This window comes from Cyclopterus lumpus, chromosome 2 (assembly GCF_009769545.1).
Source record: "Cyclopterus lumpus isolate fCycLum1 chromosome 2, fCycLum1.pri, whole genome shotgun sequence".
NCBI lineage: Eukaryota > Metazoa > Chordata > Actinopteri > Perciformes > Cyclopteridae > Cyclopterus > Cyclopterus lumpus.
Genome location: NC_046967.1, coordinates 6,330,864 through 6,346,206, shown reverse-complemented (window position 1 = coordinate 6,346,206; position 15,343 = coordinate 6,330,864). Strand labels below are relative to the sequence as shown.

The following is a 15,343-nucleotide window of genomic DNA, read 5'->3' as shown; positions in this document are numbered from 1 at the left end:
TGATACCGCTCATGTCTCTGCTAAATATGAAGCTAGATCCAGCAGCTAGTTAGCTTAGCGTTAAGACTAAAAAGCAGGGTGAAACGGCAAGACTCTAATGCTGCGTTCACACAAAAGGCGTGGCAAATTTTTCGCGCGAGTAGAGCCCATGCAAAGTCAATGCACAGACGCGAATGGTTGCGAATGACGCGAATTTTCGCTAGGCGGATGTTATCGAGACGTAGTCGGTGAAAGTTACCGAGCTGTGTGAACACGAGGGCGTTAGATGTTCCGACGTTTGTGGGATGTCCACAACAAGTTTAAAGCAGAACTAGTGGATATTTCTTCCGTGATGGATGGCGTAAATGATAACGGTTTCTACGGAGTAAAGCACAGAGATAAGCCACGCCCCCTCTTGTCGGGCCAGTAAATTTGCGCGTTTGGTGTGAACGCAGCATAAAGCTCACTATCCATAGTTCAGGTGCTAACAGAGTCAGGCTAGCCGTTTCCCTCTGCTTTCAGTTTTTATGCTAAGCTAACTAGCTGATGCTAGCTTTTGGCTAATATAATCCCCTGTTGGCTCTTGCATAATAATTAGTGTACAGACATGAGTGGTATCCATCTTCCCTGTCTAACGCGTTCAGCAAGAAAGCAAAAATATTTTCCAAAATGTTAAATGATTCCTTTTTTAATTTTGATTACAATTGAGACAAAACAGTTCTGTGCTTTTAGATACTTCCATTTAAACGGTTCATAAGATGTATTCCTCCTCTCAGTTTCTCATTGTGTCTTTTTTTTCACTGTCATCCGATTGTGAATTGAACACTGTATGCGTAGTCTTATTTTTTGGTACCTTTATGTGGGAATTGAATAAAAAACCATCAAAGTGTCTGAGCTCGACAGAGCCGTGCTCAGTGTGATTATGAAGAATGGCCTCATTAATCAAAGATGTCCCAGAGAGCTCTGATAAACCGGCTTATCGAGCACCTGGGCTCCTTTGGCAGCTATTGAAGAGACGTCACACACAAGTGGGCACAAATACTGCAAGTGTGGGTATTGTCTGAGATCTGGATTTCCAGTCCAACCAGAGCCGTGTATTTCCTTGTAGTAAAGTTGCTGCTGATGAAAACCAGTTTGATCTAATAGTTTTGAAACATTTAATTATGTTGTGGAGTGATTAAATTCCCAATGACAAATACTGTAAGGAAAATGAGATCACGTATTGCCAGTAATGTTTACAACCTACCTGCTAGTTGTCAAATATATGATGTCCTTTTCTTAAATATGATTCTGTTCATCATATCAGCACCACAGGTGTTTTCAGTTCAGCTAATTAGAGGTGGGTGGAGCTTCGCTAGGTGATTATGAGTAGCCTCTCTACGGACCAATAAGATTGGTAATGGTTTCCCGCCCTCAACACGCGCAACAGGGGAGTCAGAAAGAGGTCAATTAGTCCGTCGACGCCCCCACACTAATCAGCTAGGTCAGTGAAATCACCTGTGTGCCTGTACCATGGGCTGCAGGGCTAACTAATGGTGTGTTCAATACTTCGAACAAATTCAGACAACAAACAGTAAGCAAAGATGACACATGAAATCTGCTTGTTTCCTGCATTAAAACTAAATATACAAGTCAAAACTATTAAACTGAACACATCAGTTAATGACGCTATTAATGTAACAATAAAGATGTAATGTACAAAGGAGAGTAAAGCTTTATTCATGTATCTTAACCTCCAATCACTGGGTAATAAATGAGAAAAGCTTTTTTTCCTTTAGCCCGTTCAAATACGTTGATGACTCTTCTGTTCATTCTTGACTTGTACATTTACATTCTTCAGCATCCAGTTTTCTATTTATTTTTTCTTAGCATAATCATGTTTGCAAGGCAACTCTGGGGTGGCCGAACTGCAGTTTATGGGCCGACCATCCGTTTTTAAAAGGCCTGCGGTGAATTTTTTTAAGTAATCTAAAATGTGGCTTGAGCTAAATTCTAATAAACTGCACTGCATGTACATTACACATCCATGTTTAAACATCCACTTGACTACATTTACTATTTCTGCCTGCTCTGTTTGTTACATTTTAATAGTACACTCACATATTTACATCTTATATATTTGCATCGTAATATTTTCAGTGGGCCCCTTAGGCCATGAACAGAAACCAATATAGGTTTTTGGCAATTTCTGCCTCTTTTAACTTCCCTTAATTACAGATTTAAACCCATTGGAGATTGAGGAAAAGATGTATTTTATATCCCATCTTAACAAAAAAGTATTATACTCATTAGAGTATTTATGGATTTATTCAGTTATAACTTTGAATTTTGGGGCTCCATATAATGCACCGCTAAATGAGAAAAACAGCTCATCTGCGTCGCCACATGATAGAATAAGACAGAAAAACAAGGAAACGGGCACCGTGATGGATTACATATCCGGAGCGAGTTTCGGTCTCATCGACCCGGCAGCACAAATGAATACCAAACGCACGCTGCTCGGAAGGAGTCGCGAGAAAAGCCACCTAAAGATGAATGGTGGGCCGTGGGAAAACCCCCGAAAATTAGATGCGATTCATAGAATATTTAATATTCAACAAAACCCATTCTAAAACAGAAATGTATTTTTTATGGCCGTCAGTCGGTTGTTCAAATGACGAGATGAGGCGATTGCAATGAACGCAGAAAAGCACCGTCAGTGGAAGTCGTCGCTGCGAAGCACAATCGCATTACAAAACCTGCTCTGAAAAGCCTTTTCCTCTGAGACTCGTGTTGGGATGATGCACGGCGGAGGCTTCCTGCTACGTGAAGATAATGCTGGATGGCAGCCTTTCAGGGCTTTAGCCGTTTATAGCTGGGAGCTGCTGTAGGCCTCTCCCTGCACTTTTTACAGCTTACATAAACCATAAATAAGCAGTTTGATGGCATGACACAGTTACTTAGGAGCTCCGCGACTGAACGAATCCATGATGGGAATATTTATTCCGCCGCAGTCTCCGTTCTCATGTTCACAGGTGTCGACGCCGCCGCACACGTCACCGACACTCCATCAGTCGGAGGTAATATGTGATCACGCCGCGCCCACCTCTGGGAAATTGAGTCTTTAATCACAACATCGCCCGTCACCAGACTCCTGCTGAATTAGCATTCCTCAGATGCAATCTAATCTGGCGCGCCAAAATTCACCCGGCAAGAAGACACGGCTCGACTTTGTGTCAATGCAATTCGGATTGATGGAAACAGACGCCGGAGGCCGAGGGGACGCGCCTCTGTCGGGTGTGATAAGCAAGCCCCTCTGAGCATTTCCTGTGATCTCAGTCCACATAAACAAGCCCAGCCGAACACAGAGAATTTAAAGAAGCAACGAGGCTTCTTTTCTCATTCCAAATGGGGCCGGGCTCTCATAAAAAGTGAGACTGCACGCTCATCAAATGTTATCCATTAGGCTCAAAGAGAACTTTCATGATGAGGTCACAAAGTAAACTCACTTTATTTTGGTGCAGGTGCATTCACACTGATTATTGTTTCATAATTACGCCTCCCCTTAATTTCCCATAAGGATCGTTTGGTTTTACTGGCTCTAACGGACTCAAAGCGCTGACAGGCGAAGAGCCATTACGGCTCACTGAGAGGGTGGCCGGCAAATCGGTTGGCTGGCGTGGTGGACGATAAATAAGATGGAGGAGGAGACGTCGCCGTGTTTTGTTTTTTTCCCGCCATGTGATAGTGGGCCCCGAGGGTCGAGTCAGAATTTAAATGTTGCCGAGGAGAGAGGGAATTAAAATGAGGCCCGGCTTCAGGCTAAAGACAGAGAGAGAAGGTTCTGTGTTTAATCTAGAAGCAGCAGCTGGAGGTGACACTCCTGCTGCTCCTGAAGTGTGTGCTGCTGTTTGAGTCTTCACACCCGGTAAAAGGCTGCCTCGCGTCCAGTGTGCTCTTCACTCACAATGCAGGAAGTACCCGCTTGACCTTTAATAGACACAAAACGTGTGGCCGACGCGAGCGTTTAACACAGCGATGTACGAATTCATTAGTTCTCTGTCATGAATCTGATATCACTCTGATATAAATGAATTTGTGTCTGGGCGTCCGGCTGCAAATGTTAAAAGCCGACAAGCTTCCGTGTGACTCCCCGACGTGGTCAGTCCCATAAAATGGAAATTACAGCAGGTCATTGAAAAATAAATCCACACTCGAAGACGTATCATTAACCCAAAGGGGAAGTGGAAAGGATCTACGATGTAACGAGAGCCTAATTCGCTCATTACCGATGACAGTCATTACCGTTAAAGCTTTTCATTATCATAATCATTATTACAGGACCAATAGCAGAGGGACTGTGACCACGGGGAGGGCCAGGGGGCCGAATCAGAAGAGGACCCGGCAATGAATCTGTTGTCATATTCCGGCTTGTTGAGGCCGTCTCTGTTGAAATCTGCACACATTTTGATGCTACGCTTCCACAGTTTCTGGTATTATTACTCGTTGTCTCTTTCAACACAGTAGGTAGAGTCTTCTATAGGTGGGAAGCATATTAAAAACCATGCACAGCAGTACCTCAAACGCCTCATTGGGCCCGACGAGACCTCTGCACACCAACATCGCGTTTTATTTCTTAACGTTAGCAGGGATTTTATTTTTAACCCTCATCCCAAAATTAAATTTCATCGTCCCCTAACATATATATTTAGAGCCCGAGGGCGAGTCTGTTTAAAATGAGTGTCAAGGGTCTTTAAAAAGGGGCCTAGCAAAATGTATTGAATTGAACCTGCCTAGATTGCATTAATTTATTTCTTTTTCATTTCAAAGATCCCTTCGCACCTACCTCCAAGGTGTGACCCCCCAAGCTGTGATCCTCCAAGGTGGCCCTATATCTATGAACCACCAAGGTGGCCCTCCAGCTGTGAACCTCCAAGGTGGCCCTCCAGCTGTGACCCTCCAAGGTGGCCCTCCAGCTGTGATCCTCCAAGGTGGCCCTCCAGCTGTGACCCTCCAAGGTGACCCTATATCTATGAACCTCCAAGGTGGCCCTCCAGCTGTGAACCTCCAAGGTGGCCCTATATCTATGAACCTCCAAGGTGGCCCTCCAGCTGTGAACCTCCAAGGTGGCCCTCCAAGGTGGCCCTCCAGCTGTGACCCTCCAAGGTGGCCCTCCAGCTGTGACCCTCCAAGGTGGCCCTCCAGCTGTGATCCTCCAAGGTGGCCCTCCAGCTGTGATCCTCCAAGGTGGCCCTCCAGCTGTGAACCTCCAAGGTGGCCCTCCAGCTGTGACCCTCCAAGGTGGCCCTCCAGCTGTGAACCTCCAAGGTGACCCTCCAGCTGTGAACATCCAAGGTGGCCCTCCAGCTGTGAACATCCAAGGTGACCCTTCAAGGTGACCCTCCAAGGTGGCCCTCCAGCTGTGAACCTCCAAGGTGGCCCTCCAGCTGTGAACCTCCAAGGTGACCCTCCAGCTGTGAACATCCAAGGTGACCCTTCAAGGTGACCCTCCAAGGTGGCCCTCCAGCTGTGAACCTCCAAGATGACCCTCCAAGGTGGCCCTCCAGCTGTGAACATCCAAGGTGATCCTTCAAGGTGACTCTCCAGCGATGACCCTCCAAGGTGACCCTCCAGCTGTGAACATCCAAGATGACCCTCCAAGGTGGCACTCCAGCTGTGAACATCCAAGGTGACCCTCCAAGGTGACCCTCCAGCTGTGACCCTCCAAGGTGACCCTCCAGCTGTGAACATCCAAGGTGACCCTCCAGCTGTGACCCTCCAAGGTGACCCTCCAGCTGTGGTATAATGGGTTTCCTGGTGTACTTCTTTTATTTGAGGGCCGGCCGGCATCACTCGCGGCTGTTTGTCGAATCAAACGCACCTTTGTGTGAATGATCTGACAACAGGACGAGAGCCGGGCAGTAAACACGCCGCGCTTCTCCTGCTGAGCTCGGCCTGTGTGCGCTGCAGCTCTTCTGACCCCGGACGGCGCCCAGTGGGAGGGCCGATTAATCTCCGGAGCCATGAGGAGAGCAGGGCGAGACCGACCAGAGATGCCAGCTCATACGCTCTCTTGGCAGGAGGGGCGGGGGGGTTCTCGCTCCACTAACCCAGGCGATAAGAAGATGTCTGGGATGAGTAGAAACCGGTGCGTGGACAGCCATATTAAACTCCCTCATTGCCACTCCTAGTCGATGTGGCGCTGCTCCCGGGCGCAGGAGCGACCTGCATAATGCTCACCTCGCCTCACGGAAGAAATCCCCTGGTTCAATTCCCCGGAGCCCCTGAGATAACATTAATGCGCCGCTGTCTACATTGCACGCCCGCCCGAGAGCTAATTCTCCAGCAGATCCGGTCTCTGAACAGGCCCATTAGCGGGATTAGCAGGCGGCTTGACCTTGCGGCGGCTCGTCCGGTCCTGCTGAGAGACCGATGCAAAAGAAGAGCACAAGCAGGACATCCGTCCGTTAGCCGGTCTTTCATAACGAAAAGGTGCAATCCATCTCTGCAGAAGCCACAGTCTTGATTATTATCGACATATCACATCCAGCGAGTGCAAACCCAAGACGGTTGAGGGAAGGCGTCAAAATGATGACTTAGCATACGTTACAGTTGTAGAAAAAGGAACAGTTTGTAAGCTAACATTTAAAAATATTCCTTGTACCTACCACATTATTAGTTATAGAAGCTCTGACTGTTGAAGGATTATTCTTCACTCAGAACTGGACAACGTGATCCTTGTAAGTCGAGCACAAAGGTAAACTTCAGTGCCAGTGTGAGTCTTCTCTTTAGACGGGCAAAGATGCCGACGTCTCATCCACGGTCTCCGTAGACCACAATGCAATGCAGTTCACACCGGTTTTCTCTCTCTTTCTCTCTCTCAAGGGAGAAGAGGGTTGTTCACTGCTCTCAATGAGTCTCTCTGTCTCTCTCTCTCTCTTTTTCTCTATCTCTCTCTCGCAACAAAAGTCATGAGGGAAAGTTTACCTCAACACAATAATACACACATAATATACACTAACGGTATAACAGTATCCATGGGAGTGTTTTTGTTGTTGTTGTTTGTTCTTAAGACTGCACTCATAATGAAGTGATAGCTACTACTAAAAACAGCTGGCCGCTGTCTCAAAATACCTTTTGAGTCTGAATTCAGACACAGCGCTCAACATGGCGGAGGCTGAGCCGGCGGCTAACAGCTAACAGCTAACAGCGGTGACGAGCACAGCGTCTACCTGAAGGGGAAATCAGCCATGTGATCCGTCGTTAATGTAGAAATATGACTCACTTTTTTGAGCCGGTCATATTATTATGTTTGCGGGTCAGGAGGTTTCAGGAGGACTAACTCTGTGTTCAGGACATGTGCCCTGCTCTCCTGATTTGCTCTTGCCAGAAGAAACACAAAACACTGAAACTCAGTGTCCCATAAACAGAGAGATCCAGCTGCATCACCCAGAATGCCCACCCCCCTCCCAAAAGCAGAGAAGATCAACGGGATGATTGAAGTCCCGATCTGAGAGACTTTGTTCAATCAGCGGGACGAAACCTCAAAGAGAGCCATGAAATCAAGCAGCTCGGTGACATGAAAGCAGAAAGCGAGTCGCCGTGTTCAATGACTCCTTCGTCGGTGACTCGCCTCCTTCCTCATCGGGGCCGACACTGTTTTTACACCCCCCCCTGCCCACCCAGGTGAGACAGCTAGTGAAAAAAGGGTGATTTGTCATGATTTGGGAGGTGTACACTTATGTGTATGTGCGTGTGAGTCGATACTGCTCGGGGGGATGGGGGCGGGGGGAGCAGTGACATAACTCACATGTGAGCCTCCCTTAAGTGTGAGAGAGAGGCCGTGTTAGTGAGCTTATTGTTTATTTACCGGCGTCCGCGTACCCAAACTAAATGCGACCGCCCGTAGTGTTCGACTTTCTCTACAGAGGCAGACAAGGTTACGCTTATTATGGCCCCGGGGGGGAAAATTCAGAAAATTCCATCCTGCGATTATCTCCCATCAGCCCTGAGCCGTCACAACCCCCCCATCTCCCCCCGACACTTAATTTTATTGTTGATTATCTTCCGGAGCTCGGGGAGGAAAGACAGTGCTCCTGTATTAAGTACATTGGAGTGAGGGAGAAGATAATGTAACGCTTGACCTTGTGTTCCCCCCCCCCCCCCCTTACACATCCGACACCTCAGCATGCTGGGTAATTGAGCCCCCCCCCCCCCCCCCATCTTCACCTTTCCAAGTAGCAGCACTTTGTTGAATTGATTTCGCCGCTTGATTATGGCTAAAAACTTTTAGCGCCTGTCTCTGTGGAGGTGACGCTATCTGTTCCCCCTCAGACACATTCAGACACTCACGTCAACACGGAGCACCTGGAGTCCAGTATGAATAATGGCAGCTATTAATCTCCCGGACAGAGGTTTGATTGATTCTTTAGCTGTGGCACCGCACAGGATTTGGTTCTTTTTCTTTTCTATTCATCTATTCAGCTTATCGGTCAAGAATGGAGAGAGAAGCTGACATGAGGTCAGGAGGTCGGGCGCAGTGCATTACATCATGTCGAGAAAGGGAATTGCTTAAAAAACTAATCGGATCAGTCGACATTCAGTTACTGATCATGTTGGACTTCCGTTCTGTCATTTTGGGATGTATTGACGAGAACTTGGAACGCTGCAGCATTGATAACGTGTGATTGATAATGTTTGTGGTGGAATGTACCATAAAAGCTAAGTGCAGAATTAATCAAGTACTATTTTGACACACTGTACTTGACTATTTCCAGTTTCTACTACTTTATACTTCTAGGAAAGGCAAAATTATGTTTAACTCAACTATATTTATTTAAGGTTTATAGTTATTAATTGCTTTTAAAAATACATATAATATGCTAATGTATGATGAGGCATCTTACAAATCTAGCCAGTATTATGCAAAATGTCTTGATTGTCTCGATTAAATGCTCTTGCATGTATTAATTAGTGATAAAAACATGAACATAATATTCTTCTCTTTGACTCTAATTGGACCATCATGCTGTTGAAGAAGACTTGAAACTAATGTATCAGTGTTTTATTTATTTTTTTAAATAGTAAAATAGTCTCTCAAATAAGAAAAAGTAGTATGAAACTAAACAATAAAAAAACAATAAAACGATAGCTCCAAAAAAGTTAACGCCTGAGAAACAATTGAGAACCTCCAACCATAACAATGCTCATCAGGCCACCTGACGTCTTCCTCAGCGAGCCGGCTCAAAGACTGTCTCGGTCCAACCTCCTCTGAGGATGTGCATTAGATCACTTCGATAGAACAAATCAACAGCGGACATTGAAATGGAACACGGAGACCAAGTGGTATCACATTAACTCGTGAATAGTTCAATAAAGAAGTCAGGCAAAAAATAAATGTTGTCAGCGAGGGGGTAAAATAAATGAATATTACGTCATGCATACTTATTAACTTGGTGCTAAATTTAACAATGAGTAGCAAATGACGTGAGCCACAGGCAGTTAGTAAACGTGTGATGGCGGCTGTGCGATCCAGATCACTAGCAGCGTGCTGTGTGTGTACCGTGACGGGCACAAAACGCTTGCATTTTCCTCCACGCCGTTCTTAACAAAGCATTTCCTGTTGACAGGTTTCGGAAAAGGATGTCAAACAAATAAAAACGTCTGTGAGGTTTCCCCCCCAACACACACACACACACATCTATAAATTCAAGCATTCCATCTTGACTCAAAATAGCCTTGTTTTCACGTTTAAAGCCGTGTTGTCTGTCAGCAGCACGGAGCCAGCCGAACAGTCTCTGTCATCTGAGGATTTCTTAGGCCTCTCAGTGAGAACTGAATCAGACAGGAGGGGGGCATGGGGGGCAGATAGAGTAGATGGAGGCTTAAGACTGGCTTGGATTATCAATGGGGACAGAGAGAGACGGGCAAAAAGCAGACAGGTATGCAGTTAAATAGAAAGTAGTCTAACATTATTCTTGTGAATCACCTCTATTCTCTGACCCCTCTGACCCCCCCCCCTTTCCCACTGTCTCTTCCTGCACATTCCCACCGGTTTATGTTCTGAAGCACAACATTGTGCGTGACAGTGTGGATTCGGGGGGTAAGGAGTGAGATGGATGTGGTTTTAATAGAGATCAATTACATCCCAAATGAGGCAATGAATTCCCCCGCGGGTCCTCGTCAAAGTGGTTTGGACCGCCGGAAATGAGGAAAAAGTCAATGTTGAGTCGACAATCACCGCACGATAGCATTTAAAGTGCAACTGCACGTACAAAAGTAACCCAGATCTCAATTACAGATGTGAAGAATGAGATAAATCACCGTGAAAAAGTCTCTTGTTGGAACTGTATTGGAATAAATGAGCCAGTGAAAAAGAGCATCAGGCTTTTCACACATGGCAGTGAGGAAAAAAGACAAGTTTGGGAGTGTGGCTGTCAAATATGATGAAGGAATAGTTATATATGTTAGGAAATGCATTCCCTTTTTAGGGTGAGATGAGAAGATTGACCAGACTCTCACATCTCGGTCTGTTCAATAGGCCGAAGCCAGGGGACAGTGAGCTGAGCCGAGCATCACAACAGAGTTCAAACTAAAATGCATCTAAATCTCACCAATTACCGTTACTAAATATGTAAATGGTAGTTGTGTAATCATGAGACCCTTCAGAAGGCCACAGAAGTCTGCGTTGATCTCACGTTGAAGAGTTGGCCGTCAAAGATGAAACGGAGATGTGAAATAAAGTAGCCGTCCGTCTTGGAACTAATTCCAACTTTAAAAAGCAGCTTCTGCAGCTTCCTTTTTCTAAACTCTAATTAACACAACAAGGATTTAGGGTCCTCCGATCATGTCAACGGGATGCAAAGTGGCCAAATTCTATTTCTAGACTTACAGAATAAACATTAAAAGGCTTGCAATTACTATTTATGTATTTCTTTTAAGAATGTAAGGTTTATTTAAGTGCAATATCTTGTTGTCAATGCACATCTTTTGAATCACAAGCCTGTTTAAGGCTCAGTTTAATGAGCTGAGGTTGTACACCAGTCTGGTTATGGAGACAATGTGGCAGAGCCAAGCGGTTCTTCTGGACACATTGTGGAGTAGAGCCACCAATAATACAAATGAGATTAAGCATCTAATCAGGATTACAAATGGGTGTGATGCCAATCTTGAGTAAATGTATTTTCACAATAAGCAGTAAGCTGCCAGCGACCATATGCTGAATGCACTGTGTCCACAGGTGTAATTAATAACACCAATTATGGCACTGTTCCATTTCATTGTGCCAGGGACCTGCTGGATCACTGGAGTGGCTGTGACACACTGAACAGAACGGGGCCATAATTCATTTGATCAATTACACGATAACGTGAGCCGCCGTTGTTCTATTGTAACAGACTTCAAGAACATCCATTTATCAACCCAGCCCATTCTCATCGTCCTCTCTGGGGCCGGTAAGCTAAAGGTTAAATAAACAGCTAAAATAGTTTGATAAAAGTAATAAATGACTAAAATAGTTAGTTAGAAGTAAATGATTGAAGCATCCAGCCTGTTAAAACCAACTGATGATAGGAACGTCAGACTGTCACTGCTCTACACAGAAGACTGAGGAATGGCTGAGAGAGAGAGAGAGAGAGAGCCTGGATGCAAGCAGAAGAAAAGAATACAAGAGCGCTCTTCATATGCATCAAACAGAATAACTAACAAAGACTGCATTCTGCACGGGCCTCGAGACAGATACATATGAGTCACATACTGACACCAAATACACAGGGAACATGTTCCAGGTATGTTGCTCCTGTACCTCCTCTCAACATTCACAAGACCATTATGTATTTATGAGACTCCACTCTCATGCAAATATTCCTCCTTGCAGCTGGTCATAAATACGAGCGCACTGCTTTAGGAAGCAGGTGAGGTTGATTCCACGAGAGACCATCCCGGGGATTCGAGAGTTAATTTATTGCCTTACGCAATTCAAATTCAGCCTGGCTGTCACACTTATCTCTGCCTCACGTCCCGATGTATGCTTCCTATTTAAATCCCATCTATCTATAATGGATGACAGAACATATTTCATCCTGCTGAAACGCTGTCATCGACGAGGACATCTCCTCCTGCAGATGTGTCCAGATGTGTTGGAGTCGTTAACTTACTGCTGCCGGACAGCCGGTGGAGTAACCACGGGATGTGAGCCATGCGGAATGTGACGAGTCACTTCTGCAGCGCTGCAAAGGCCAACGCAACAGGAATCTCGTCCTGACCCACTGACATTGATTTGTTTCGCAGAGAAGTAATCGCACAACACATTTTAATGTTCAGTCTCGGAGGCAGCCGGCGTCCAAAAAATCGACTTCCGTTTGCTGCATATTTATCAAATGTTTGGAACGTGGCAGACGGGACAAAGATTAATAGCTTCTGTGCTTTCAATCGCTTGGCTGGATCAAGGTTTGACCTTTGAGGGGCAAGTAAATATCGCTCACACTACAGAGTCAAAACGTAACATGGACAGAAAACAATCAATGGATGCATAATACAAGAGAACATATCTAATATTGATCTGGGCGGTGGAGGTCCCACAGAAGTTGATCTCTGCCAGGAGATTATGTATTTGCTGTGTGTGCCATCTGTTCACAGCTAATCTTAATACTGCTTAACCCTTTATGGTCCTATACGTGTTTGACTAGATTCATATACTTCTCCAAACAGACGTTCTAAACAAAATGAAAAGATATAAAGAATAATAGAACTGAAGTACAGATATTAGAATAATTTATATACGAGTAAATTATATTGAAGGGATCCTTGAATGTGGTTTTCAATTTTTTAAATCTGACTCACTACTGTTGACGGCTTAAAATAATTATTTGATATTTCTTTTTGCTTCATTTATGTATAAAAAGATTGCTTTGTATGAATTGCAATTTGAGCGTAAGATATTATGGAAAAATACAGAAAATTAACTTTTTTTTCCAATTTAAAAGTTTGCAAAATGCAAAATAAAATTCCACCTTTTTTTTAAGTAATCAAAAACCTGAATGAACATGTCGACATTCACATAATCAACATCAGTCAGCTATCAAGCAACAAAAGAAGCAGACCCCCAAAGTCCCTCCAGGTCCAGCTAAAAGTCGTCAATATTGTTTTTGGGAAGTTGTGGCATGCCAACTGTTTTCCAGGAGGGAGAAGAGGGTCGTTGGCATAACTGCGGCGGCACAGATGGCACAGAATCTGCACGCCGCCGATTCCTTCCGCGGCTATTTTTCCTCGTAAACTCGCATCCTCCCGAGCCTCAGTGGACAGGTCACGGGGAGGTCATGCAAACCAAGAGGCTGATAACGTATTCAGAGGAAAGTACCGCGCACAGGAATATGAATATGTATGCGAGGATGCTGCTTTCCTACGAGATGCTCTGTGCAGTGGATTATGCAGCATCAGTTTCTCGCCTCCAGCCTCAATAGCTTCTAACTAGGCGCCGACATAACGAGACGACAACGCCAGCCTTGTGAGAGCGCTGTTCCTTCCACTCAAGGCTTTGTTTTGAAACCGGAGCGTTCCCAATTGTCGAGCGCTCGTTACGAGGTTCATTTACCACGGGCCCCGGAATAATCACTCGCTTTTCATTTTCCCCAAGCTTTAGCCTTTTAAATGCACCACCACTGGGTTGTTTGGCCAATTAGAGCAGACTTTCTATTACTCAGCATATTGTCTCAAATTGCAAATGCCATAGGGGGCGATATTTTTACTTAAAAAAAAAAAAAACTGATAACACACTGTGGCTGTGAGGGGTTTCTGTTCTTTCCAACGCGATAAAACCTAAAGAACACTCGACACTCAGATACACCGAGAATAAAACAATTCAATTATTTCACAAAACCGCACTGGAGGATCAAAAAGAAGCGTTTGACGTAAAGACGCCGTGCGGGGAATAGTTTGTTTTTCTTTATTATTAGGAAATCATAACAGCAGTGCTGTGTTTTCTGCCTACAAGCTTTTTCGCGCGAAAAGTGTTTGAGGAAGGAGCTTCTCACATTTATTTTATATTAATCTTTGTGAGTAAAGAACAGAGGACATTCTTTCAATTTTCCCCGGCACCAAATCCCGCATGAGTGTTATGCTGCTCACTCAAGAGGACGATGATGATGATGATGCCCGGAACAAAGCAAACACACACACACACACACACCTGTAGGCATCTGAGACTGGAGCAACCTAATTACAGAAACACCCGGTGCAGATTTCACCATACTGGCTGACATCATGCCTTCACACATGTATGCACTTACAAATCTTTAAGTGTAATGCTCATTCGTAATATTCAGGCTTGCTTTGTTGACTTTGGTCACTAGAGGGCCAACATGCCAAATACAGGGAAAACAAGCATTTTCCTAAGGAATTGGACATGTTTGCACTGCAAGGTATAACTACAAACCAAAACCGTACAAACCGTAATAATGCACCTCCTCCTACTGCGTCACACGTTGATGAAGCAGGCTGCAGCCACTGGTGGAGGTTAGCGTCCGTCACGTACGCTCCTCTGAAGTCATTTGAATCCTGAAAATTCACCATAAAATGGAGAGAAAAGTACAAGATTCCCCTAGGTACAAGACAAGTTCAATTTCAAGATCCCCATCTTTTGAGACACGCAGGCCTGTTTGTGAAGATGAAAATATTTTTCATTACAAAAGTAACTACAAAGAGATTCCATTTTGTGATGATTTGTGTCAAAACCCGCCCAAAAAAACAGTAGTGTTTCTATGAGCACCAGACTCCCTTTAGAAAACCTCATTTTAAAGCAGCAGGGTCTGACAGTCTGCTACGCCCAGTCCTGGTTCTGGTTCTCCTGTGCCCCCCCCCAATATGGCCTGGGTCTACAGCAGCGTGGTGTTGGTGTTGGCTCCAAGCAGGGGGCCGGCAGAGCAGCGAGCCTCCAACGAGGAGGAGACGCTGCTGCCAGGCGCAGAGCTCTCCCCGGGAGAGAAACAAAAACTAATAAAAAGAAAATAGAAAATATGGAGCACGCACTTTTAAGGTTGTATGCATGTTAATAATATAGTAATTCCGCTTTTTCAGACTTTTTTGAAAACAGCCAATTAGCTGCCAATTACACAGATGCTTCATTTATATACACACACACACACACACACACACACACACACACACACACCTGCATGGAGAAGAGCAGCCAGCTTCCCGTTAGTCCTGCCCGCTGCGACCTGCTTCAGACGGAGCACAGCTGGCGTGACGAACAGCCCTAATGAGATGCTTCCGTTTCGACGGCTGGTGTTTCTCCAGCAGTCACACCGGAGCCCCTCGGAGGTGTAATCCGGTTTCCCCTTATCAGCGTGTTCATTCACAGGCGGTGCGTAACAAACGCAGCAGAATC

At 45.2% G+C, this 15,343-nt stretch overlaps 1 protein-coding gene across 1 annotated transcript in view; it reads right to left on the bottom strand.

The window, feature by feature from the left end:
- The window catches only part of LOC117740932 (beta-1,3-galactosyltransferase 1-like), a 115,124-nt gene that overhangs the window by 7,600 nt on the left and 92,181 nt on the right, over positions 1 to 15,343 (bottom strand). The gene's annotated exons all lie outside the window — the stretch shown is intronic.